This window comes from Amblyomma mixtum, chromosome 8 (genome assembly GCF_055824585.1).
Source record: "Amblyomma mixtum isolate Tamu chromosome 8, ASM5582458v1, whole genome shotgun sequence".
Taxonomy (NCBI): domain Eukaryota; kingdom Metazoa; phylum Arthropoda; class Arachnida; order Ixodida; family Ixodidae; genus Amblyomma; species Amblyomma mixtum.
In genome coordinates, this window is record NC_143019.1 from 27,281,661 (window position 1) to 27,297,533 (window position 15,873).

Below are 15,873 nucleotides of genomic sequence, written 5' to 3' on the forward strand. Positions count from 1 at the left end.
GTGACTAGTACGAATAATTTCCGAGTCAAGGACGGACTCTTAAACTCGGTTCCGCAGGTAAAAAGAAAAGACTGTCCACGAAAACTGAAAGCCGAGCCATCATTCATTTTCACGCATCCAACTATGCCGTCTTTGCTTGCTACCCGCCCGTATACAGGTTTGCCCGAAGAAGAAACGAAAAGAAAAAACTTCCACAGCACGTCTGTAAAAAAAAAGAGGAGCCGGCGCCTGGCTTTTCTCGAGTGGCCATGCCTCTCGGAAGAAGAAAAATCTTCCCGGCGTCGCAACAAACTGCGTCCTCTCTCCCCTTTTCCACCGCTCGAGGTGCAAAACAAACGAAAAAACGTAATCAAGAAAAAATGCAGACAAGGACCAGACAGCGTATATAAGTACGCCTAAGGCTGTAGCGGCAGAGACGGCTAGGGAATGGGGATAAGGGATGACCGAGCCTTATCCGTTCCGCGCATCGCCAATCCCTCACCGCTTCGATCCGCCGCTGTCTCTCCCCTCTCTCCCCTTTTCTTTTTTCTCTTCCCGTTTCCCTTTCCCGATGAACGGTCGGCGCTGCCCGCGGCACCGTCGAACCGTAGGCCAAGAAGCGAGGCCGTTATTGCCAGACTAGCCGGTGGTGGCCGTGCCAGATACCAAAGCGTGGCGCCACAAAGCGAGACTATAGGGAAAGAGTAGGCCAAAAGGCTCGCCGCCAAAAACAAAAATAGGGAAAACAAAGACTGAAGAGGGGAGAAGAAGAAGATGAAGATAGGGAAGGAGTGTGAGATGAAAAGGGGAATAACGTCTTTCCAATACCCGCTGATCGGCGAACACAGCGTACTGACCGATAAAAGTAAAAAAGACACTATAACGAAGGTTTCCCAACAACGTAGCGCCTGGTTAGCAGATTGGGAGGATAGGGAGAGGCACGTGAGAGCTTGTTGGAAATGGGGAGCGGTGACGTAAGGATCTGGGGACCGCGTGGAGGAGAGGAGAGAGAGCGGTGTAGAGGGCACCCTACCGATACGGCACTCCGATCAAGAAACGAGCAGTGTACGCTGTTTATTGGGAGCGAAGACTAAAAATAACACGAACAGAAGAGGAGGGGGGGGGTTGGGTAGAACTGGGCAGCACAAATCGGCCGACAAGATGGCTGCGCGACGGGATTGGGGAAGACGTATACACAAGGAAGAAGGGGAAGGTGGGATGTACCGAGTGCGTAGGAATGGGAGAGCGGAGAGGAAGGTACGCGGCGAACGCCACGAGAAGGGGAAAAACGATAGACCGAAGATAATTGAACTCCACCTCCCTCGCAGTCCCGCGTCTTCCCGCCTTGGACCCTTATTTTTTTCCCCTTTTTCCCTCGCCGATGTCTAAGCCGATCGCGCTGGCAAGCTCTCCTTCGTTGCTTTGCCTTCGCGCTGGGCGTATCTCAGCGAACGCTCGATATACAGCTCCCGATCTGCTCTGTACGGTCTCAACGAGCCTAGTAGCGGAGGGGGTAGTCGTGCTCTATACGCAACAGACGCTCTCAGCTGTAGCTCCTTCTTTCCGGGACAGTTCAATAGGGAGACGATGAGAGGAGAGGGTGAGAGAGAGAGACTCCGTGTGTGCGTGTGTCCGGGCGAGTCAGTGTGTTTGCTAGGGTATGGTGTATCTCATACTTCATCTGGCCCTACTTACCCGTCCCGAGTCCGGAGATGCGTCCATTCGTCCCATCTCACCCGCCCTCTTGCGGACCCCTTCGTCCCGTTTTTCCCTTTTTTCTCTTCCTCTTGCTTTGATCTCTGCGTTTCCGTCGTCCCCCTACTTGCATCTACGCTCAATGCACCAACGGACAGCGCGCGCCGGCCGTTCCTTGTCGGGCTTTGTCTATCGATGCTGCGCGTCCAGACATGTCGCATAAACCATCCGGTCGTGCTTCCTAACCCTCTTCCCCATCCTCTCCTTCCTTCTTTGCCAAGGCCGGCGGCGTTCCTTGAATTGTTCGGTCGGACAGAACACCCACTCCCCCCCCCCCCCCATCTGCTGATTGCGACGTAGTCGAGACGAAACGCAGCCTTCTGCCGTATAAATTTATCTGTCGCCCAGTCGTCTTTACTGCACTTATCCACTCCACTGAGACGGCATAGCTTTTGCCTTCATTTCCTCTGCCGGAATCTCTGGGTAGATCGATACGCCGATAGGGTATACGTCTCTTCTCCTTCAGCGATTCGAGACGTGTATTGGCAGATTTGGCTTTCCACTCTTCGGTGGCTTCCGGAAAGCTAATTATGACGTCAGCTGTAGCCGAACGGCGTTAAACCGTCGCAGTCGCTAATTCGGACCGATATGGCTTGATTTACGATCTGCGTCGCTGTCGTTTGTTCTTTCCTGTTGATCAACTTGCGCTTGAGTAACCTTCGCTGTTCCTGTCGCATGAATTATGATAATTGCAGCATTGTGCTCTTACGTCTCGTTTTCTCCAGAGCATTATTGACGCCGGCACGCAGAATTATCGGGTCTTCGTCGTTTGCGACTCTACGATATCCGGGCTTTCTTTCCGTGACTGCTAGCCAATTAATTTTTTTTATCATCGCTGGCCGAAAGGAAAGGTTCGCTTACCAATCTTCTTTTATGGTTCTTTCCGAAGCTCCTTAAATTATGTCAGTTGCGAAACTCCCTATAGAACTCGTCTATCTGAATTTGGCTCTTTGATTGGACAAAAATTCGAAGGTTAGCAGATTGTCGCGCCATCTGCGGAACTAAATGAACAGCTCGACACAAACTGACACGCCGATAAGTGGAGGAACAAAAGGTGCAGGGCGCCACCGTTATCACACGACTCGGCTCCCACGCGGCGCCACTCTTCGCTAACCTCCGCGAAGTGGCGACAGGGAATAACTGGGTTTCGAAGCCGAGCTTCGCTACTATACGTAGTTATCATCAAATACCACTGTGTTTTTCAATCGAATGAGAACCTGTTAGAGCAGTGCCAAGGCAGACGCAAGCTCGAGGTGAGTACTAGGAGCAATTTCCGTTCCGTTCTTGCCGAGTATGAACGGCCTGGTGGACCGATTTTTACGGCATCACTGTTCTAGCAGGATCAATCACGGCCTCAGTCGGTTTCCTGTCCAGGACTGGAATACGTTCTAATACAAGGTTGAATCAGAGAAGCCTGGCAGTATTTTCTTATTAGTTAATTAGTTATTTAGTCGGTTAATTAAATTATCAATTTAGTTATCCAATATAGGTTTATATTGTTATATAATATCTAACCTATTAGATATTAAATCTAATATAATTATATTCCATATTATAGCCTATTTGATATCATTTTTAAATGGAATATATAACCAATATTAGATTTATAGTGCTATATAGACGTAATTATCGATATTTAATATTCAGAGATATCTGAGGTTAGGACTCTGCCCTTTTCTTCCAATTGGTAGTAGGAGGCTTTCGGAAAGTCTCCTTGACATCGCACAGCACACGGGCCTCTAAAATTTCGATGAAGGCGAAATTCTAAAGGCCCGTGTGCTGTGCGATGTCAGTGCACGTTAAAGAACCCCAGGTTGTCGAAATTTCCGGAGCCCTCCACTACGGCGTCCCTCATAGCCTGAGTCGCTTTGGGACGTTAAAACCCAATAAACCAAACCAAACGGAAGTATATTGCGTTTTTTTTTAATAATAACAGCAGTGGTAACGGAAGTCAGAAAAAAGATTCATGATGTTAAATAGTTAGGTGGCTAACTGATTTCTAATAGCTAATCGTGTAACCATTGCAGCTACACGACTTTAATAAGGCCCGTGCGCGGTGGATGGTAGTGCGCTACAAAGAATCTCAAGGGATCAGCATTTTTGAAGAGCCGTACAAAGGCACCCTTCATTGCCCGTGAGCAGATTCGGAGCGTTAAATCCCGCGAACCAACCAACCAGTAAACAAGAACCAACGCTCTCACCTACTGTAAGCAGTATGGTCCTAGCGGAGTAGCTGATTAGCAAAACGCCCCGTATCGACTGTATTTTGCAGCAATAAATTCGAGTAAAATTCGCAGTTACATTGGCTAGAGCACACTTAACACAACTTAGCCGTTCTCTCTAAGTGTTCAACGTACTGTACATGGCGAAATGTGTGAAGCCGCACTGCATATAGAGAAGCCGTCTTTTTCTACGTATGTTCAGCCATTCGCACAGTTTAGTCGCCGTGAATTATTAGGACTTCTAAACCCTAAAGTGCAATCATTTCAGATGGAGATCATGTTGACGATGAAGACGGATGAAAATGACGATCTGCTCGCTAACTGGTTAAACCTACCCTTCGAACAAACGTTGCTAGAGTCTTGGACAAGTGCTGAGCTTCATCGTAAAGGGGCCTCAAAAATAACGATTTCTTCGTTGACATGAAAAAAGAGAGTAGGGAAAAACAAAAAGTCGATCGCTTTTTGCAGAATTCCTGACGTGTCCCAATCAAAATGACACCCACAAATCGAAGTGTGGAGATCTTTTCTTTTGTGCGTGCAGCCTGCTAGCGTTTTCATTCAACACTTGCACATATTTACGACTCTCCCAATGTTCCTTGCCATCGACAAAACGTTGTGAAACAAACACGCAGAAACGACGGGCTGAAACAAACAGATGAAACACAGTTTCTGTATTTCCACATGAATAGCCCGAGATGCCTGCAAACGGGCCATTCTAAAAGGGCGCCGTGCTCTCGTGAGATTGAAACGCGAATGGGTGACTTCAGTCGGCGAACGGTAAACAACCTCTTCCATCCCTCCCCATCCCTCGAACGCTTCATTCCCAAATCCGTGCCGCTCAAACTGACTGTTTTCTTTACACTTTCTGCTCCTTTATCTAAGTCAAAAATCTCCTCTCCAACTCGTCCTTCGACACACCGTGTTTCTGACAACCCAGCCAAAGTGTTCCTTTTTTTTTCACAGCGCTGGGGCACATTTTTTGTTTGCTTTTGAAGCAACTGCAATGACGCTTCAACAATTCTTTATTGTTTTCTTTCAATCGTTGTTTTATGGGTCTGTTTGTGCTTCCAAATTGCTTCCTTGTTTCGGTTTTCAATCTTTGAAATGACTGCAACAAATGGAACACGATTCCGTCCTTCAGATTGTTACTCAGAACTGCTGTTTCTTCTCTGGGAGATCCAAGGGACAAGAAGGACGATCTTTCTCTTCAGCTGCATGGAGTAGGCGCGTGTGTTTTAAGGCGAAAACCTTTAATGGCTCATACTGTCGTCCGTTAACAAAGCGTGTCACACGCGTTTAACTCGGGAACTGAAAAATAAAGAAGTAAACCAATGGTTGTTTCAGATAGAGGAGGAAAAAATGAACCTAGAAGCCAAGTTTGATGACTGTAGGTTAGTTAATTAATTAATTACAGGCAAAAATATCGAAATTGCGTCTAAACAGCGCGGACGTCGATATAGCCACGAGAACGGTGTGACGTCACACCCACCGGGAGTCATCACGGCATAGTGAAAATTGCCACAGAATGGTCGGAAAGACGTCTGATTTGTGTCAAATTAGATGCAAAAATGTGTAATTAAGCGTAATTAACACCTAAGATCCCCGAAAGATGTATAATTCGGGTATCGATATAGCCACGGGAAAGGTGTGACGTCACATCCACCGGAAGCCGTCACGGCATAGTGCCCTCGGCTTTCGCCTCTCAACACTTTAGTTGCCAAAGTGTCCTCTCAACTTTCACGACGCGCTCTTCTTCGCAGCTTCGTGTAATAGCTTGTCTCGTGCTGTCCAGAAGAGGTACATCTGTTTGACGGAGTGGTCACTCTCTGGCCCTCTTCGCTGATATCCAATTAACCCTGCCCTCCATCAGGTGCGGCCCTCCTATCACCCTAATCTCCTAATCTCATCTCTCCACCTTACTCTCCGACGTCTCCTGCTGGCTTAATCTCCCAAATTAATATGTACAGTCTTAGTCAAAAGTCTTAAGGCCAAAGGCTTTTCGCTTCATCCCCATAAAGGAGCCATTAAGTCATTATTAAACACCGAAGGACCATGAAATGCTAGCAGAAGGTTTCTTCTGGATGCAGAGAAGCTTCCTACTTGGCTTGTGCTTTGAATGATTCGTCACACAGAGCATTCTAAGGACATTCAATTCGCTGCAGGGGAACGCTGTGGCCTTAGGACTTTTGACCAAGACTGTACCTAAACCTCCGTGGTGCCCGTAGGCTTGAAGATCTTTCGCGACACTCAACACACTAGTCATGAACACAGGTACCACAGGAAGCGAGCAGTTTAATTAACCCTCTTCGAGTCGAAAATGGAGTGCTTTTTTTGCCATCAGGAGAACGTAGCAAACAATACAGAGTGTATCCCGCAAGGTGTCCCGCAATTTTAAAACAGGCTTTTTCGGTTGGAAGAACGCTTTGTTCGGCATATCATTGTCCGTGGTGTAGTACATTAGCGTACAGGTAAGAGTGCTGACTAGTAGGGTGGTTAACTAATACTGAGTAATTGACCGTTTCACTATTACCTGTTAGTCTCCTTATTTATTTGCAGGCGTGTAGCCCACGGCAAGTAAACTATGATATTAGTAGTGGGTGACTTTATCTGATATTGATCAATCAGCTGGGTACAAGGGTACAAGCCACCCCCGGCCCGGCGCCCGGCTTCTTCAGGAATGTGCACTTGGAGGAGGCTCCGTAAAACCCCTGTGGGCCCTTTCGGGCCCAAACCTAGTTTCGAACACTCAGCCTGTAAATGTGATTAGTGTTTCACTGCAAAGTGAAGAGTTCGATTCAAGCTCGTACGCTCTAACCAGTGCGTCTCAAGACGTACAGGTTCAAACACTACTGTAAGCGATCCTTCGATCGAATAGGAAGCTTCGGAGTATCACAGCTGACCAGACAGTCCGGTTTTTCCGCCCGTCTGGCTCGCGAGAAAAAAAAAAGGGCCACAAGTTGGGCTTATACCGCACGAGGCATATTTAGGGTTGCTTGTCGGCGGAACTTATCTCTGATCCGTCAAGGTAAGTGACCCTAGAAGAGCCGAGCACCAGGCCAGGGGAAATCCTGTACCCATTAAAGAAACCGGTGGGTAGCCGGCGGCACTGGGGATCGAACCCAGCACCTCCCGAATGCGAGGCGGATGCTCTACCACAAGGCCTTATTTTGTCTATCTTGGCGATTTTGACGATTTACGTGCACTGGAAGGGTTGCTTTGCCTCCAAGCTTCTCCGAAGCGCTTGTATTATGGCGCAATGTTGCTATAATTTGATGCGTTACAGTGCCGAAGGTAACTGCGTTTTCGAAATTCTAAAAGCTGATATGGATATTACTTACGATGGGCTACACGCCTCTCATTAAATAATGAGACTAACATTAATAGTTGAAACGCTAACTACTCAATATTACATAACCGGCCTACTTCGTAGGCCATATTAGTCGCATTATGATGCGTTGCATCGTTGACAATTCTATGCCGAAAAAAGTGCTCTTCTTACTACTTTCCATATAACTTTATCAATTTCCATTTTTTTATATATCGAATTACTGATATATCGAACTATTTTGCGATCCCGTTCGATTGCGTGCGATGTACCCGGGCCCGACTATATATTGTATATGCCTGTAAAAAAATTAGCAGCTCGTGTTTTATTTTTTTTTATTCGAGCTGTTTGCCGTTAGGCATAATGAAAAATGGAAAGAAAGATATAAAAAGGAGTGTAAACAAGCCTCGCTTAAAAAGCGGCAAAAGTTCGCGATAAAGCGATTATCATGAGTCCACTTGCGATAGTCGCCTGCAACGTCCCATCACAGTGTTTTCTATCACATGGTTAACTAATTGACGCTGTGAATACGTACTGCGAGTTGGACGTGCTGGTAACGAGTCGTGTTACGAAAAAGCGCGAACAAGATGAAAACACGAAGAAAAGGGCACATGGAACAAGCGCTGACTAACAACCTTGTTGTTAACAACGTGTCGATGTTGCTGACGCTTGCATAGATTCTTTAGAAAGGTTTTGTTTTGTTTTTAACGGAAATAACGAGTAACGCCTGGAAGAGCAGAACGTCTTTTGTGTCAACCACGAAGTTCAGCATGATTTATTACACGCGCTCGAATCTCAGTCAGCTATCAACAAAAGAAATTAAGATGAGTCTCATTACACTTAGTCTTTCCTAGCGAGTAAATTTTGCCCGTGCGAAATCCCCCGCGGCAAGTTCACCATACAAACATCCTGTGCGAACTGTTTACGGTGGGCGCCGCCAGTTCCGGATAATTTTTTTTATTATTCTGCGTCGCTCCTTTCGTGTTTCGAAAACGATTTGTTAACCGGCATGAATTGAAATGCGCTTCGCGAACATCCGCGCTAAAGTAATGCGAAAAAAAAATAAAAGCGCATCGGGCGCCAGTTTCCACATTTTCTATCCATGTTTTCCGTTCCCACGCTTTGATCTCGCACAATGAGAGACCGCTTATTTAGAAAGAAACCATCTAGCGCGCAAAGCAACGCAAAGAAGGGAAGCTATTTTGCAACCCGCGAAAAACCGCCATCGATACGGCCGAAGCAGACGACCGAATGGGAACAATGGCGGAGAGATAAATGGGATTTCGGAGGGCAAGACGCATGTTCCTTTTATTTCCTTTTTCCCTTATCTCTCTCTTTCCAGGACAAACAGATACGCGGTTGCACAAAATGCCATTTGTCCCGGTGACCGGCATGCCAGCCGGCTCCTTTGAACGAAAGCAGACGGCAACAACAGGACTCGACCCGGCCTCGCTTTGGCTTGGCTCGACTTGACTCGGCTCGATTTGGCCTGGTTGGAGTCGTCTGTTAGTCGGTCGCACTCCGTGTCGTGAAGCAAAGGGGGCTAAATATCGTCTGTCGTCGCGACTCGAGTAAAGAAAAACAAAAAAAAAGACAGACTGGTGGCACATATGTAACGAGCGAGAAGCTTTTGATTATACAGCGAGGAAAGGAAAACAAATACTACCGCCATTGCTACGGAGCTTGACTCGACACGGGTCGGCTTCGAAGCCGGCCGAAGCGGGCGCGAGAGGCTGGAGCGGTAGCAGGGGATCTGCTGGAAGATTCATTATTCAACGCGCCGAATGGAACCTGTCGTTTCCCGCTGTGCCATTTGTAGGGACCATTCCGTGCCCGTATTCTGCTTCTGCGCCGTATTCCTTGCAGACAGATCTGTTATGTTTGGTTCGCTTAGATTTTTTCTAAGCGTGTGTGTTTATCGCGTCTGCTTCTTCAGTGAGAATAGTTGTTTGCGCTTTCGCAGTTCGCAAGCCCTTAGTAATACATTGTAAAACTCCGTCAAGCGGTACTAAGAGTAGGCAGCGAGCCTTTTATTACGACCACGATTTATCTCTAACCTTACAAGCCCCCTGCGTCGTAACGCTTGAAACGTGAACGGAAAATCTTTAAAATTGCTCGTTTCCGCTTCATTTTCTCGCATTACATGCACGTTTAGCCGCAGTTATTCTTAAAATACCGGGTGAAAGACGGTGCCTTGAAGCGAGATTAAACCAAAGCAAGGGGTGATTTTCACGAAAATAACGTTGTAGCAAAATTTGTTGGGGTTCCCGAAAGCTAGTATTTGAAGTTAGTAATCAAAAAAGGGTTGCTTTATAACTCAGCGGTTTTAGCACGAGGAGGCATTCGGAGTAAGTCTTTTTTAAAAGATTGTGACCGTGGATTCGATGCCTCATCTGAGACTAAGATTCACACATGTGTCAGACATTGTGGTGGAAAGCAGAGTTCAACGTGGACTCATTCTTGCTTCGTGTATATAGTGATGCTCCTCAGCTTTTCGTGCATTTCTGTAAGTTCAAGACCAAATTCCTCAAAACAATTTTTTTAATTTATAATGCTTAGTTAAATATAGCTAAAACCCCCGCTTCCAACAGGGCGACTGTCAGAAATGTGTAAATCGCACTGACCGACCGACTGACCGAATGACTGACTCACTGACTGACTGACTGACTCGTGTGCCCTGCTCATAAGAAGCTAGTTAGTTATATGGGGTTTTATGGCACATAAGCAACTATGGCTATCATGCGCCAAACACAAGGTTAGATTCATAAGAAGCATATATCGGCGCTGACCAGTTGAAAGGTTACATTGAATGTCTTCCATTAGCAAGAGTTTCATCAGTGCATAGAAAACTTTTCAGGTCTCCCGTACGCTTGATCTAGAATTACTGTATATGCTACCAAAGGTCATATACAGGAACTATAGCTTGATCGTACGTGTAGCGCCCTCTCTATTTTAAGCTGTACACTACAGCAACAAAGGCTACATTCCATAGGCGGCGCCACACTCGTGGTAGCCACGCACCGTCTAATGTATATCCCTGCATAGTCTTTGCTCACCGATAGGTTCCCAATGACTGTCCTATTCTTTCAGCAGTTGGAGGGCAACTGCAGAGGTTTCCGAATTAGACAAGCTTAAAGAGATCGAATGTGTGAAACTTTCAGGTAAATCTGGCGAAGTGCTTTTGGGTGAGAATTTTAAATGGTGACGTAATCGGCGATTAAAAATCGCGACGGCCTCCAAACTTCTCCACAGCGCATAGCGTCAAGTGGGTCGCGCATGGTGACGTCATCCACGGCACCGGTACATTTCTAACTCGTAAATGCTTGCTTTGAAGCAATGAGACCAATTACACCGAAATCAAAGCCCGCCTAGCGTTCTTTGGCAGCGTCCAACGACAGACGGCAAGGTGTAGACGACGGCAGCTGAATTTTAAAAAGTTACCAACTGTGACGTCACATTGACCTTCTCCGCATTACTTGCGTCTTGTAAGGAGAAGCCTAAAGTTGAATCGCCTATTAGGTGCCCATTTTAAATACTAGCGCAAAAGAAAAAAACATGGCATGCTTTTCCAACAGCCTATATAGATTTGAATCCTCAAATATCGGCGAATTCTCATAAAGTGGTACAGTTGCCCTTTAAAGTACTAACAGTAACCATAAATCTTTTCAGATGGCTATTCCCCCTGCTTTCGCTAATTGCGTGTCATCATTTGTGTGCTCTTTCCAGATGACGGCGATACGCCGCTGTTCGTGACTCCTTTCGCAACAGCCGCCGCGAGTGAACTGCAGTGACATGAACGCGCACCCCGGAAAGCGGAAAGGTAAGCTGCTGTTTCACACCCAGCTTGCTTCGAAAGAAGCCGCTGGCTGCGTCCCTGCAAACAAAATGCGCGGGTCTGCTGTACCATTAGTTGATCTGCAGTCAGTAACGGAGTTTGCGTTTCTTTCGAACATTGGCGGTGATATTAAAGGAGTGCAAACGCCAAATTTCTGTAGCATGTTTCCTTCTTCATAATGATGCTTAATACATTAGTAAACCTGCATGACCTTGTTTTGTTGCGAAAGCAACACTACGCCCACCGATTGGCCTCTTCAGCGTGGCCGCACTTTCGCCGTGGCGGCGACTCCACGAATGACCTTGAGCCGTCGCCTAGCAACCACAGCAGCTGCCGCCGCCGCGCTTCGCCAGATGGCGCCGCCGTCGCCGGCACTCGCTTCACCAGTTGTGCGTAGTACAGGGGGAGGAGGTGTCGTTCTTGTGTGTCTTCTTCGTGTATAAACAATAGAGCTTAGCCAAAACGCCTAACCACAAGCGAATCCTAAGCGTAGCCAGGCAGCTGTTGCTTCCGCAACAAAACCAGGTTTAACCAGAGCTAAACCACTGTCATTTTTTATTCGTCTACGCTAGCTATATAATTTATAACTGAATTTATTCTTTCTTGCTGTTTCGGTTTCACCAACAAAATAATAGCTGTGACATCAACAGTCAGTACGCGTCCCGTGAAGCATAAAAAACTGCAGTATAATCGCTCGTTTTTCGTTCGTTGTCACTGCGGTTCTTGAGGCAGGCTGGCTTTAGCGTTATAGTAAATTAAAACGACGAAGCAGCGATTATATCACTTAATTTTATGCCCCACATTACCTATGCTTAACGATGACGTCACAACTATCGTTCGGTTGCTCAAACTGAAATAGCATGAGCGAAGAAATTCAGTTATAATTTAATAATGCAATAGTGTTTGGATTGTAATTTTGCAAAAACGACGGGTTTCTCCGTAACGAAATTTCCTGATTGATCGAGAGGGTCGTGACGCCATCAGCACCACCAAATTTCAAAATCTGAGGAAAATAATACTTGAGTATCTTGCACTGCATTATCACATCGGATTATATTAACACTACCCACCTTATTCCATCCACTATTTCCTATTCATTTTAATCGTTTTTCTGGAGTGAGCTTTTTTTTAATCCGAGTGGGTGGGTCAATTTCCGAATGCTACTGCATTTTCTTAAAGAACGTGGTTAAAATGTCCGCCATGGTTTTTTTTCCCCTGTCGTAGTCAAACATCACATGGTGATATATCTGTATTAATACCTTAAGCATGACTACAGAGAAGAAAACATGCAACCAAAATTTGACGTATACACTCCTTTACGGTTTAGGTTACTTTCAGCCTGCTAATTCCGCTGACGTTACGCGTCGGTAAGCGACTGCAGATGCATCCGCCATGGTGGATTACTAGTTCTCGCATTCCGATGGGTACCACACGGTCGCGGGCATGGTGGAAGATGTCGCGGGCACAATGACGGCTGCGGCAGCCGGAATTCAATGGAGCGGAAAAAAAATTCAGGGGGCAATTTGGCTTTCTAAAGTGCTGCAAGGCGAAAGCCTTTCCTGGCGCACTGTTTGGAATTGACTGCGAGACTGTTACCCACGGACGCCTTACGCCCCCTGTCTGAGCGGACGACGACTATTTCATTAGTTGTCATCTGCTCCAAAAAGGGCCGTCAGGCATCCGTGGCGTGACCTCATTACTTCGAATCCGCGCACTCTGACGTCATAACCATTTCGACCAACCTAGAAGCGTGACACCTCTGCTTACAATCTTCTGTCGACAACGATGAGGCATTAAAAGCTTTCGCCTTAATATAAAAAGATGCCTGCGTGCTGTGCGATGTCAGTGCACGTGAAAGAACCCCCGGATGGTTGAAATCATTACGGAGCACTCCACTGCGCCGAATCATTTCCCTCTCTGTTAACTTGGTTCGGTTGGCTCAATGAGGGTGGCTGGTCCGGGCGTGTAATTAGCCGGTGCATTTGGTACTACCAATGGAATCGCGCTTGTGGAAAACACCTGAATCGCGGACAACACCTGACAAGGCTGCAAAGTGAACACATAGATCCAAGAGCAGCACAAGCACCACAGGTAATTGACCCAGTATTGCAAATGGATGGTTTTACTCTGGCCCTTTGTAGGAGGGGAATTCGCCAATACGTTTCCAATATTGGGCCAATTATCTTCACCGCTTCAGTTCTGCCGGTGATTGAACAGCGATCAGTGCAGTGCACGGAGTGACAGGTTAAGTGGGTACCACAACTGGTTTTCGGTCTATCATTTGCGGAATTTTGCCACTGTTACCTCAGCGATTAGATGCCCTCATCGTAGGCACCTCTGGCCATGGGTCACTACTGTAAACATGCGTTTATTAAGGCGAAAGCCTTTCATGGCTCATACTGTCATCCGCCCCTTAACAAAGCGTGTCACACGCGCTTAACTCGGGAACTAAAAAACATAGAAAAAAAACCAGTGGTTGCTTCAGATAGAGCAGAAAAAAATCAACCTAGAAGCCAAGTTTGATTACTGTAGAGTAATTAATTAATTGTAGGCAAAAATGTCGGAATTGCGTCGAAATAGCGCGGACATCATTATAGCCACGGGAACGGTGTGACGTCACGTCCACCTAAAGCTGTCACGGCATAGTGAAAATTGTCATAGAATGGTCGGAAAAACGTCGGATTTGTGTCAAGTGAGATGGGAAAATGTGTAATTAAGCGTAATTAACATTAAGATCCCCGAAAGATGTATAATTTGGGTGTCGATATAGCCACGGGAACGGTGTGACGTCACAACCATCGGAACTCGTCAAGGCACAGTGCCCTCGGCTTTCGCCTATCGCCACACTCTATTTGCCAAAGTATCCTCGTAATTTTTGACTGAATTATGCGTAGTCCAAAAAAAAATGGCTGAGGCTTAACTTGGTTAAGCCTGGAGAATGCGAAGCATCATCGTGTCACGTAATTTGGAGGCGCACAACCACAGCGACGGCGCGAGGTGGGCCCCCGTTTCTCCACTGCCGTGACGTCATCGTGTCACGTGGTGTGGCATCATCGTGTCACGCGATTTGGAGGCGCACAACCACAGCGACGGCGCGAGGTGGGCCCCCATTTCTCCACTGTCGTGACGTCATCGTGTCACGTGGTGTGACGTCATGTATCACGTGATTTGGAGGCGCACAACCACAGCGACGGCGCGAGGTGGGCCCCCGTTTGTCCACTGTCGTGACGTCATCGTGTCACGTGGTGTGACGTCATGTATCACGTGATTTGGAGGCGCACAACCACAGCGGCGGCGCGAGGTGGGCCCCCGTTTCTCTACTGTCGTGACGTCATCGTGTCACGTGGTGTGACGTCATGTATCACGTGATTTGGAGGCGCATAACCACGGTGAAGGGCTGAAGTGGTAGCTAAAGTAGTATGCTTCGCATAAAAATCTTTCATTACGAACGCCGCCAGCCAGCTGCAATCTAAGCATCTGCTTTAAACCTATCTAAGATGAGCTTTCTCCTTGCGGGTGTTGAGGGCAGTACCAAAAGCTGGTAAACTAAGACAACCATTTCTTTTTTTATTGTATTCTACATTTGTCATCCCACTCGTTAGGAAATTCCATGCTAGGGATAGAATAGGAACCGTATTGCTGCATTGCTGAAAGCTATATTGCTTGCCCGGGCAACAGGCCCTTAATTAAAAGCGATTCTCATCTCATTTTAATTCGTACCTGACGTGGTGGACGTAATCATTCCCAGCTTATAAGATTAGTGTCTCAGCGCTTCACCTTGCACTGTCGACATAAATCATCTACATCGAAAGAAAGCGTAGCTTGCACGGTACTCAACGGGAAAAAAATCGTTAACTGAAATTTGAGCGTACAAATTTCGTAACCTCAGATGTGCCCCCGGTAGATACAGAAAATAGAACGCAAATAATACACCAGAGAAACTTAATTTTGCCACCTTTGCCTTCGCGACAGGGGCGATGTAATCTCCATGGCAACAGTAATTAAGCTTCGCATATCGCTTAATATGCAATACCGGCCTACACGGCACAAAGGGAACAGTATACACTCATGCAATTTTCGCAACATCCCCTTCGGCTCAGCTCGATATGATTTTATTTCCTAGGCTTCAGAAGCGTGCTTTGTCTATTGAGGTCAGGTCCGCAAAACAAAAAAAAAACGATAAAGAAAAGCATTAAGTTGTCTCTCAAGTAAGTTCGAGATATATTGCGTTTGCTCACTTAACGCCGGGGACAAAAGGCAATAATGGAAGGCGAACTTCAAGCGGATGCAAGGCGCACGGTCTTAATAATTTTCGAGCCACGAAGAGACGTCCTTAATTAGCGGTGGAGGATAATTAGTTTTCTCCCAAGCAAACTTGCAGTTTTCCATTGCGATTAACGACATCCCTTGTTTCTGTTTTTTTTGTACGGTATTCGCGCTTGGACGTGTATTTGAACTTACCTCTGTCCATTAGAAAGGCATACCCGCGCAGCCGTTAATGTCCTACAGGACTGCGGAGTATTAGATCACCTGACTACAAAGACCGAACATCGTGTTTCACACTAATTTTGAATTGCTTTTTAGTGAGTGTCTTATTATTTCTGTACGTTTTCGGCTCTTTAATATTTTACCTTATCGTCGGGCTGAGGAGCTCATATGACATGGGGAAAATTAATACTCCATGAGAAAAATGAAAAAAATCAGAGAATTCGCAAAAAAAAAAAGACATCCGAGTTCAGCCTTTCTGACACTCATGT

The 15,873-nt window shown here is 46.5% G+C and overlaps 1 protein-coding gene across 1 annotated transcript in view; it reads left to right on the forward strand.

The window, feature by feature from the left end:
- The window catches only part of mAChR-A (muscarinic Acetylcholine Receptor, A-type), a 106,217-nt gene that overhangs the window by 64,638 nt on the left and 25,706 nt on the right, over nucleotides 1-15,873 (forward strand). Inside the window, exon 2 of the mRNA XM_089555575.1 lies at nucleotides 11,008-11,101. The gene's annotated coding sequence lies outside the window, so the exon portion shown is untranslated. The remainder of the gene's footprint in view (nucleotides 1-11,007; nucleotides 11,102-15,873) is intronic.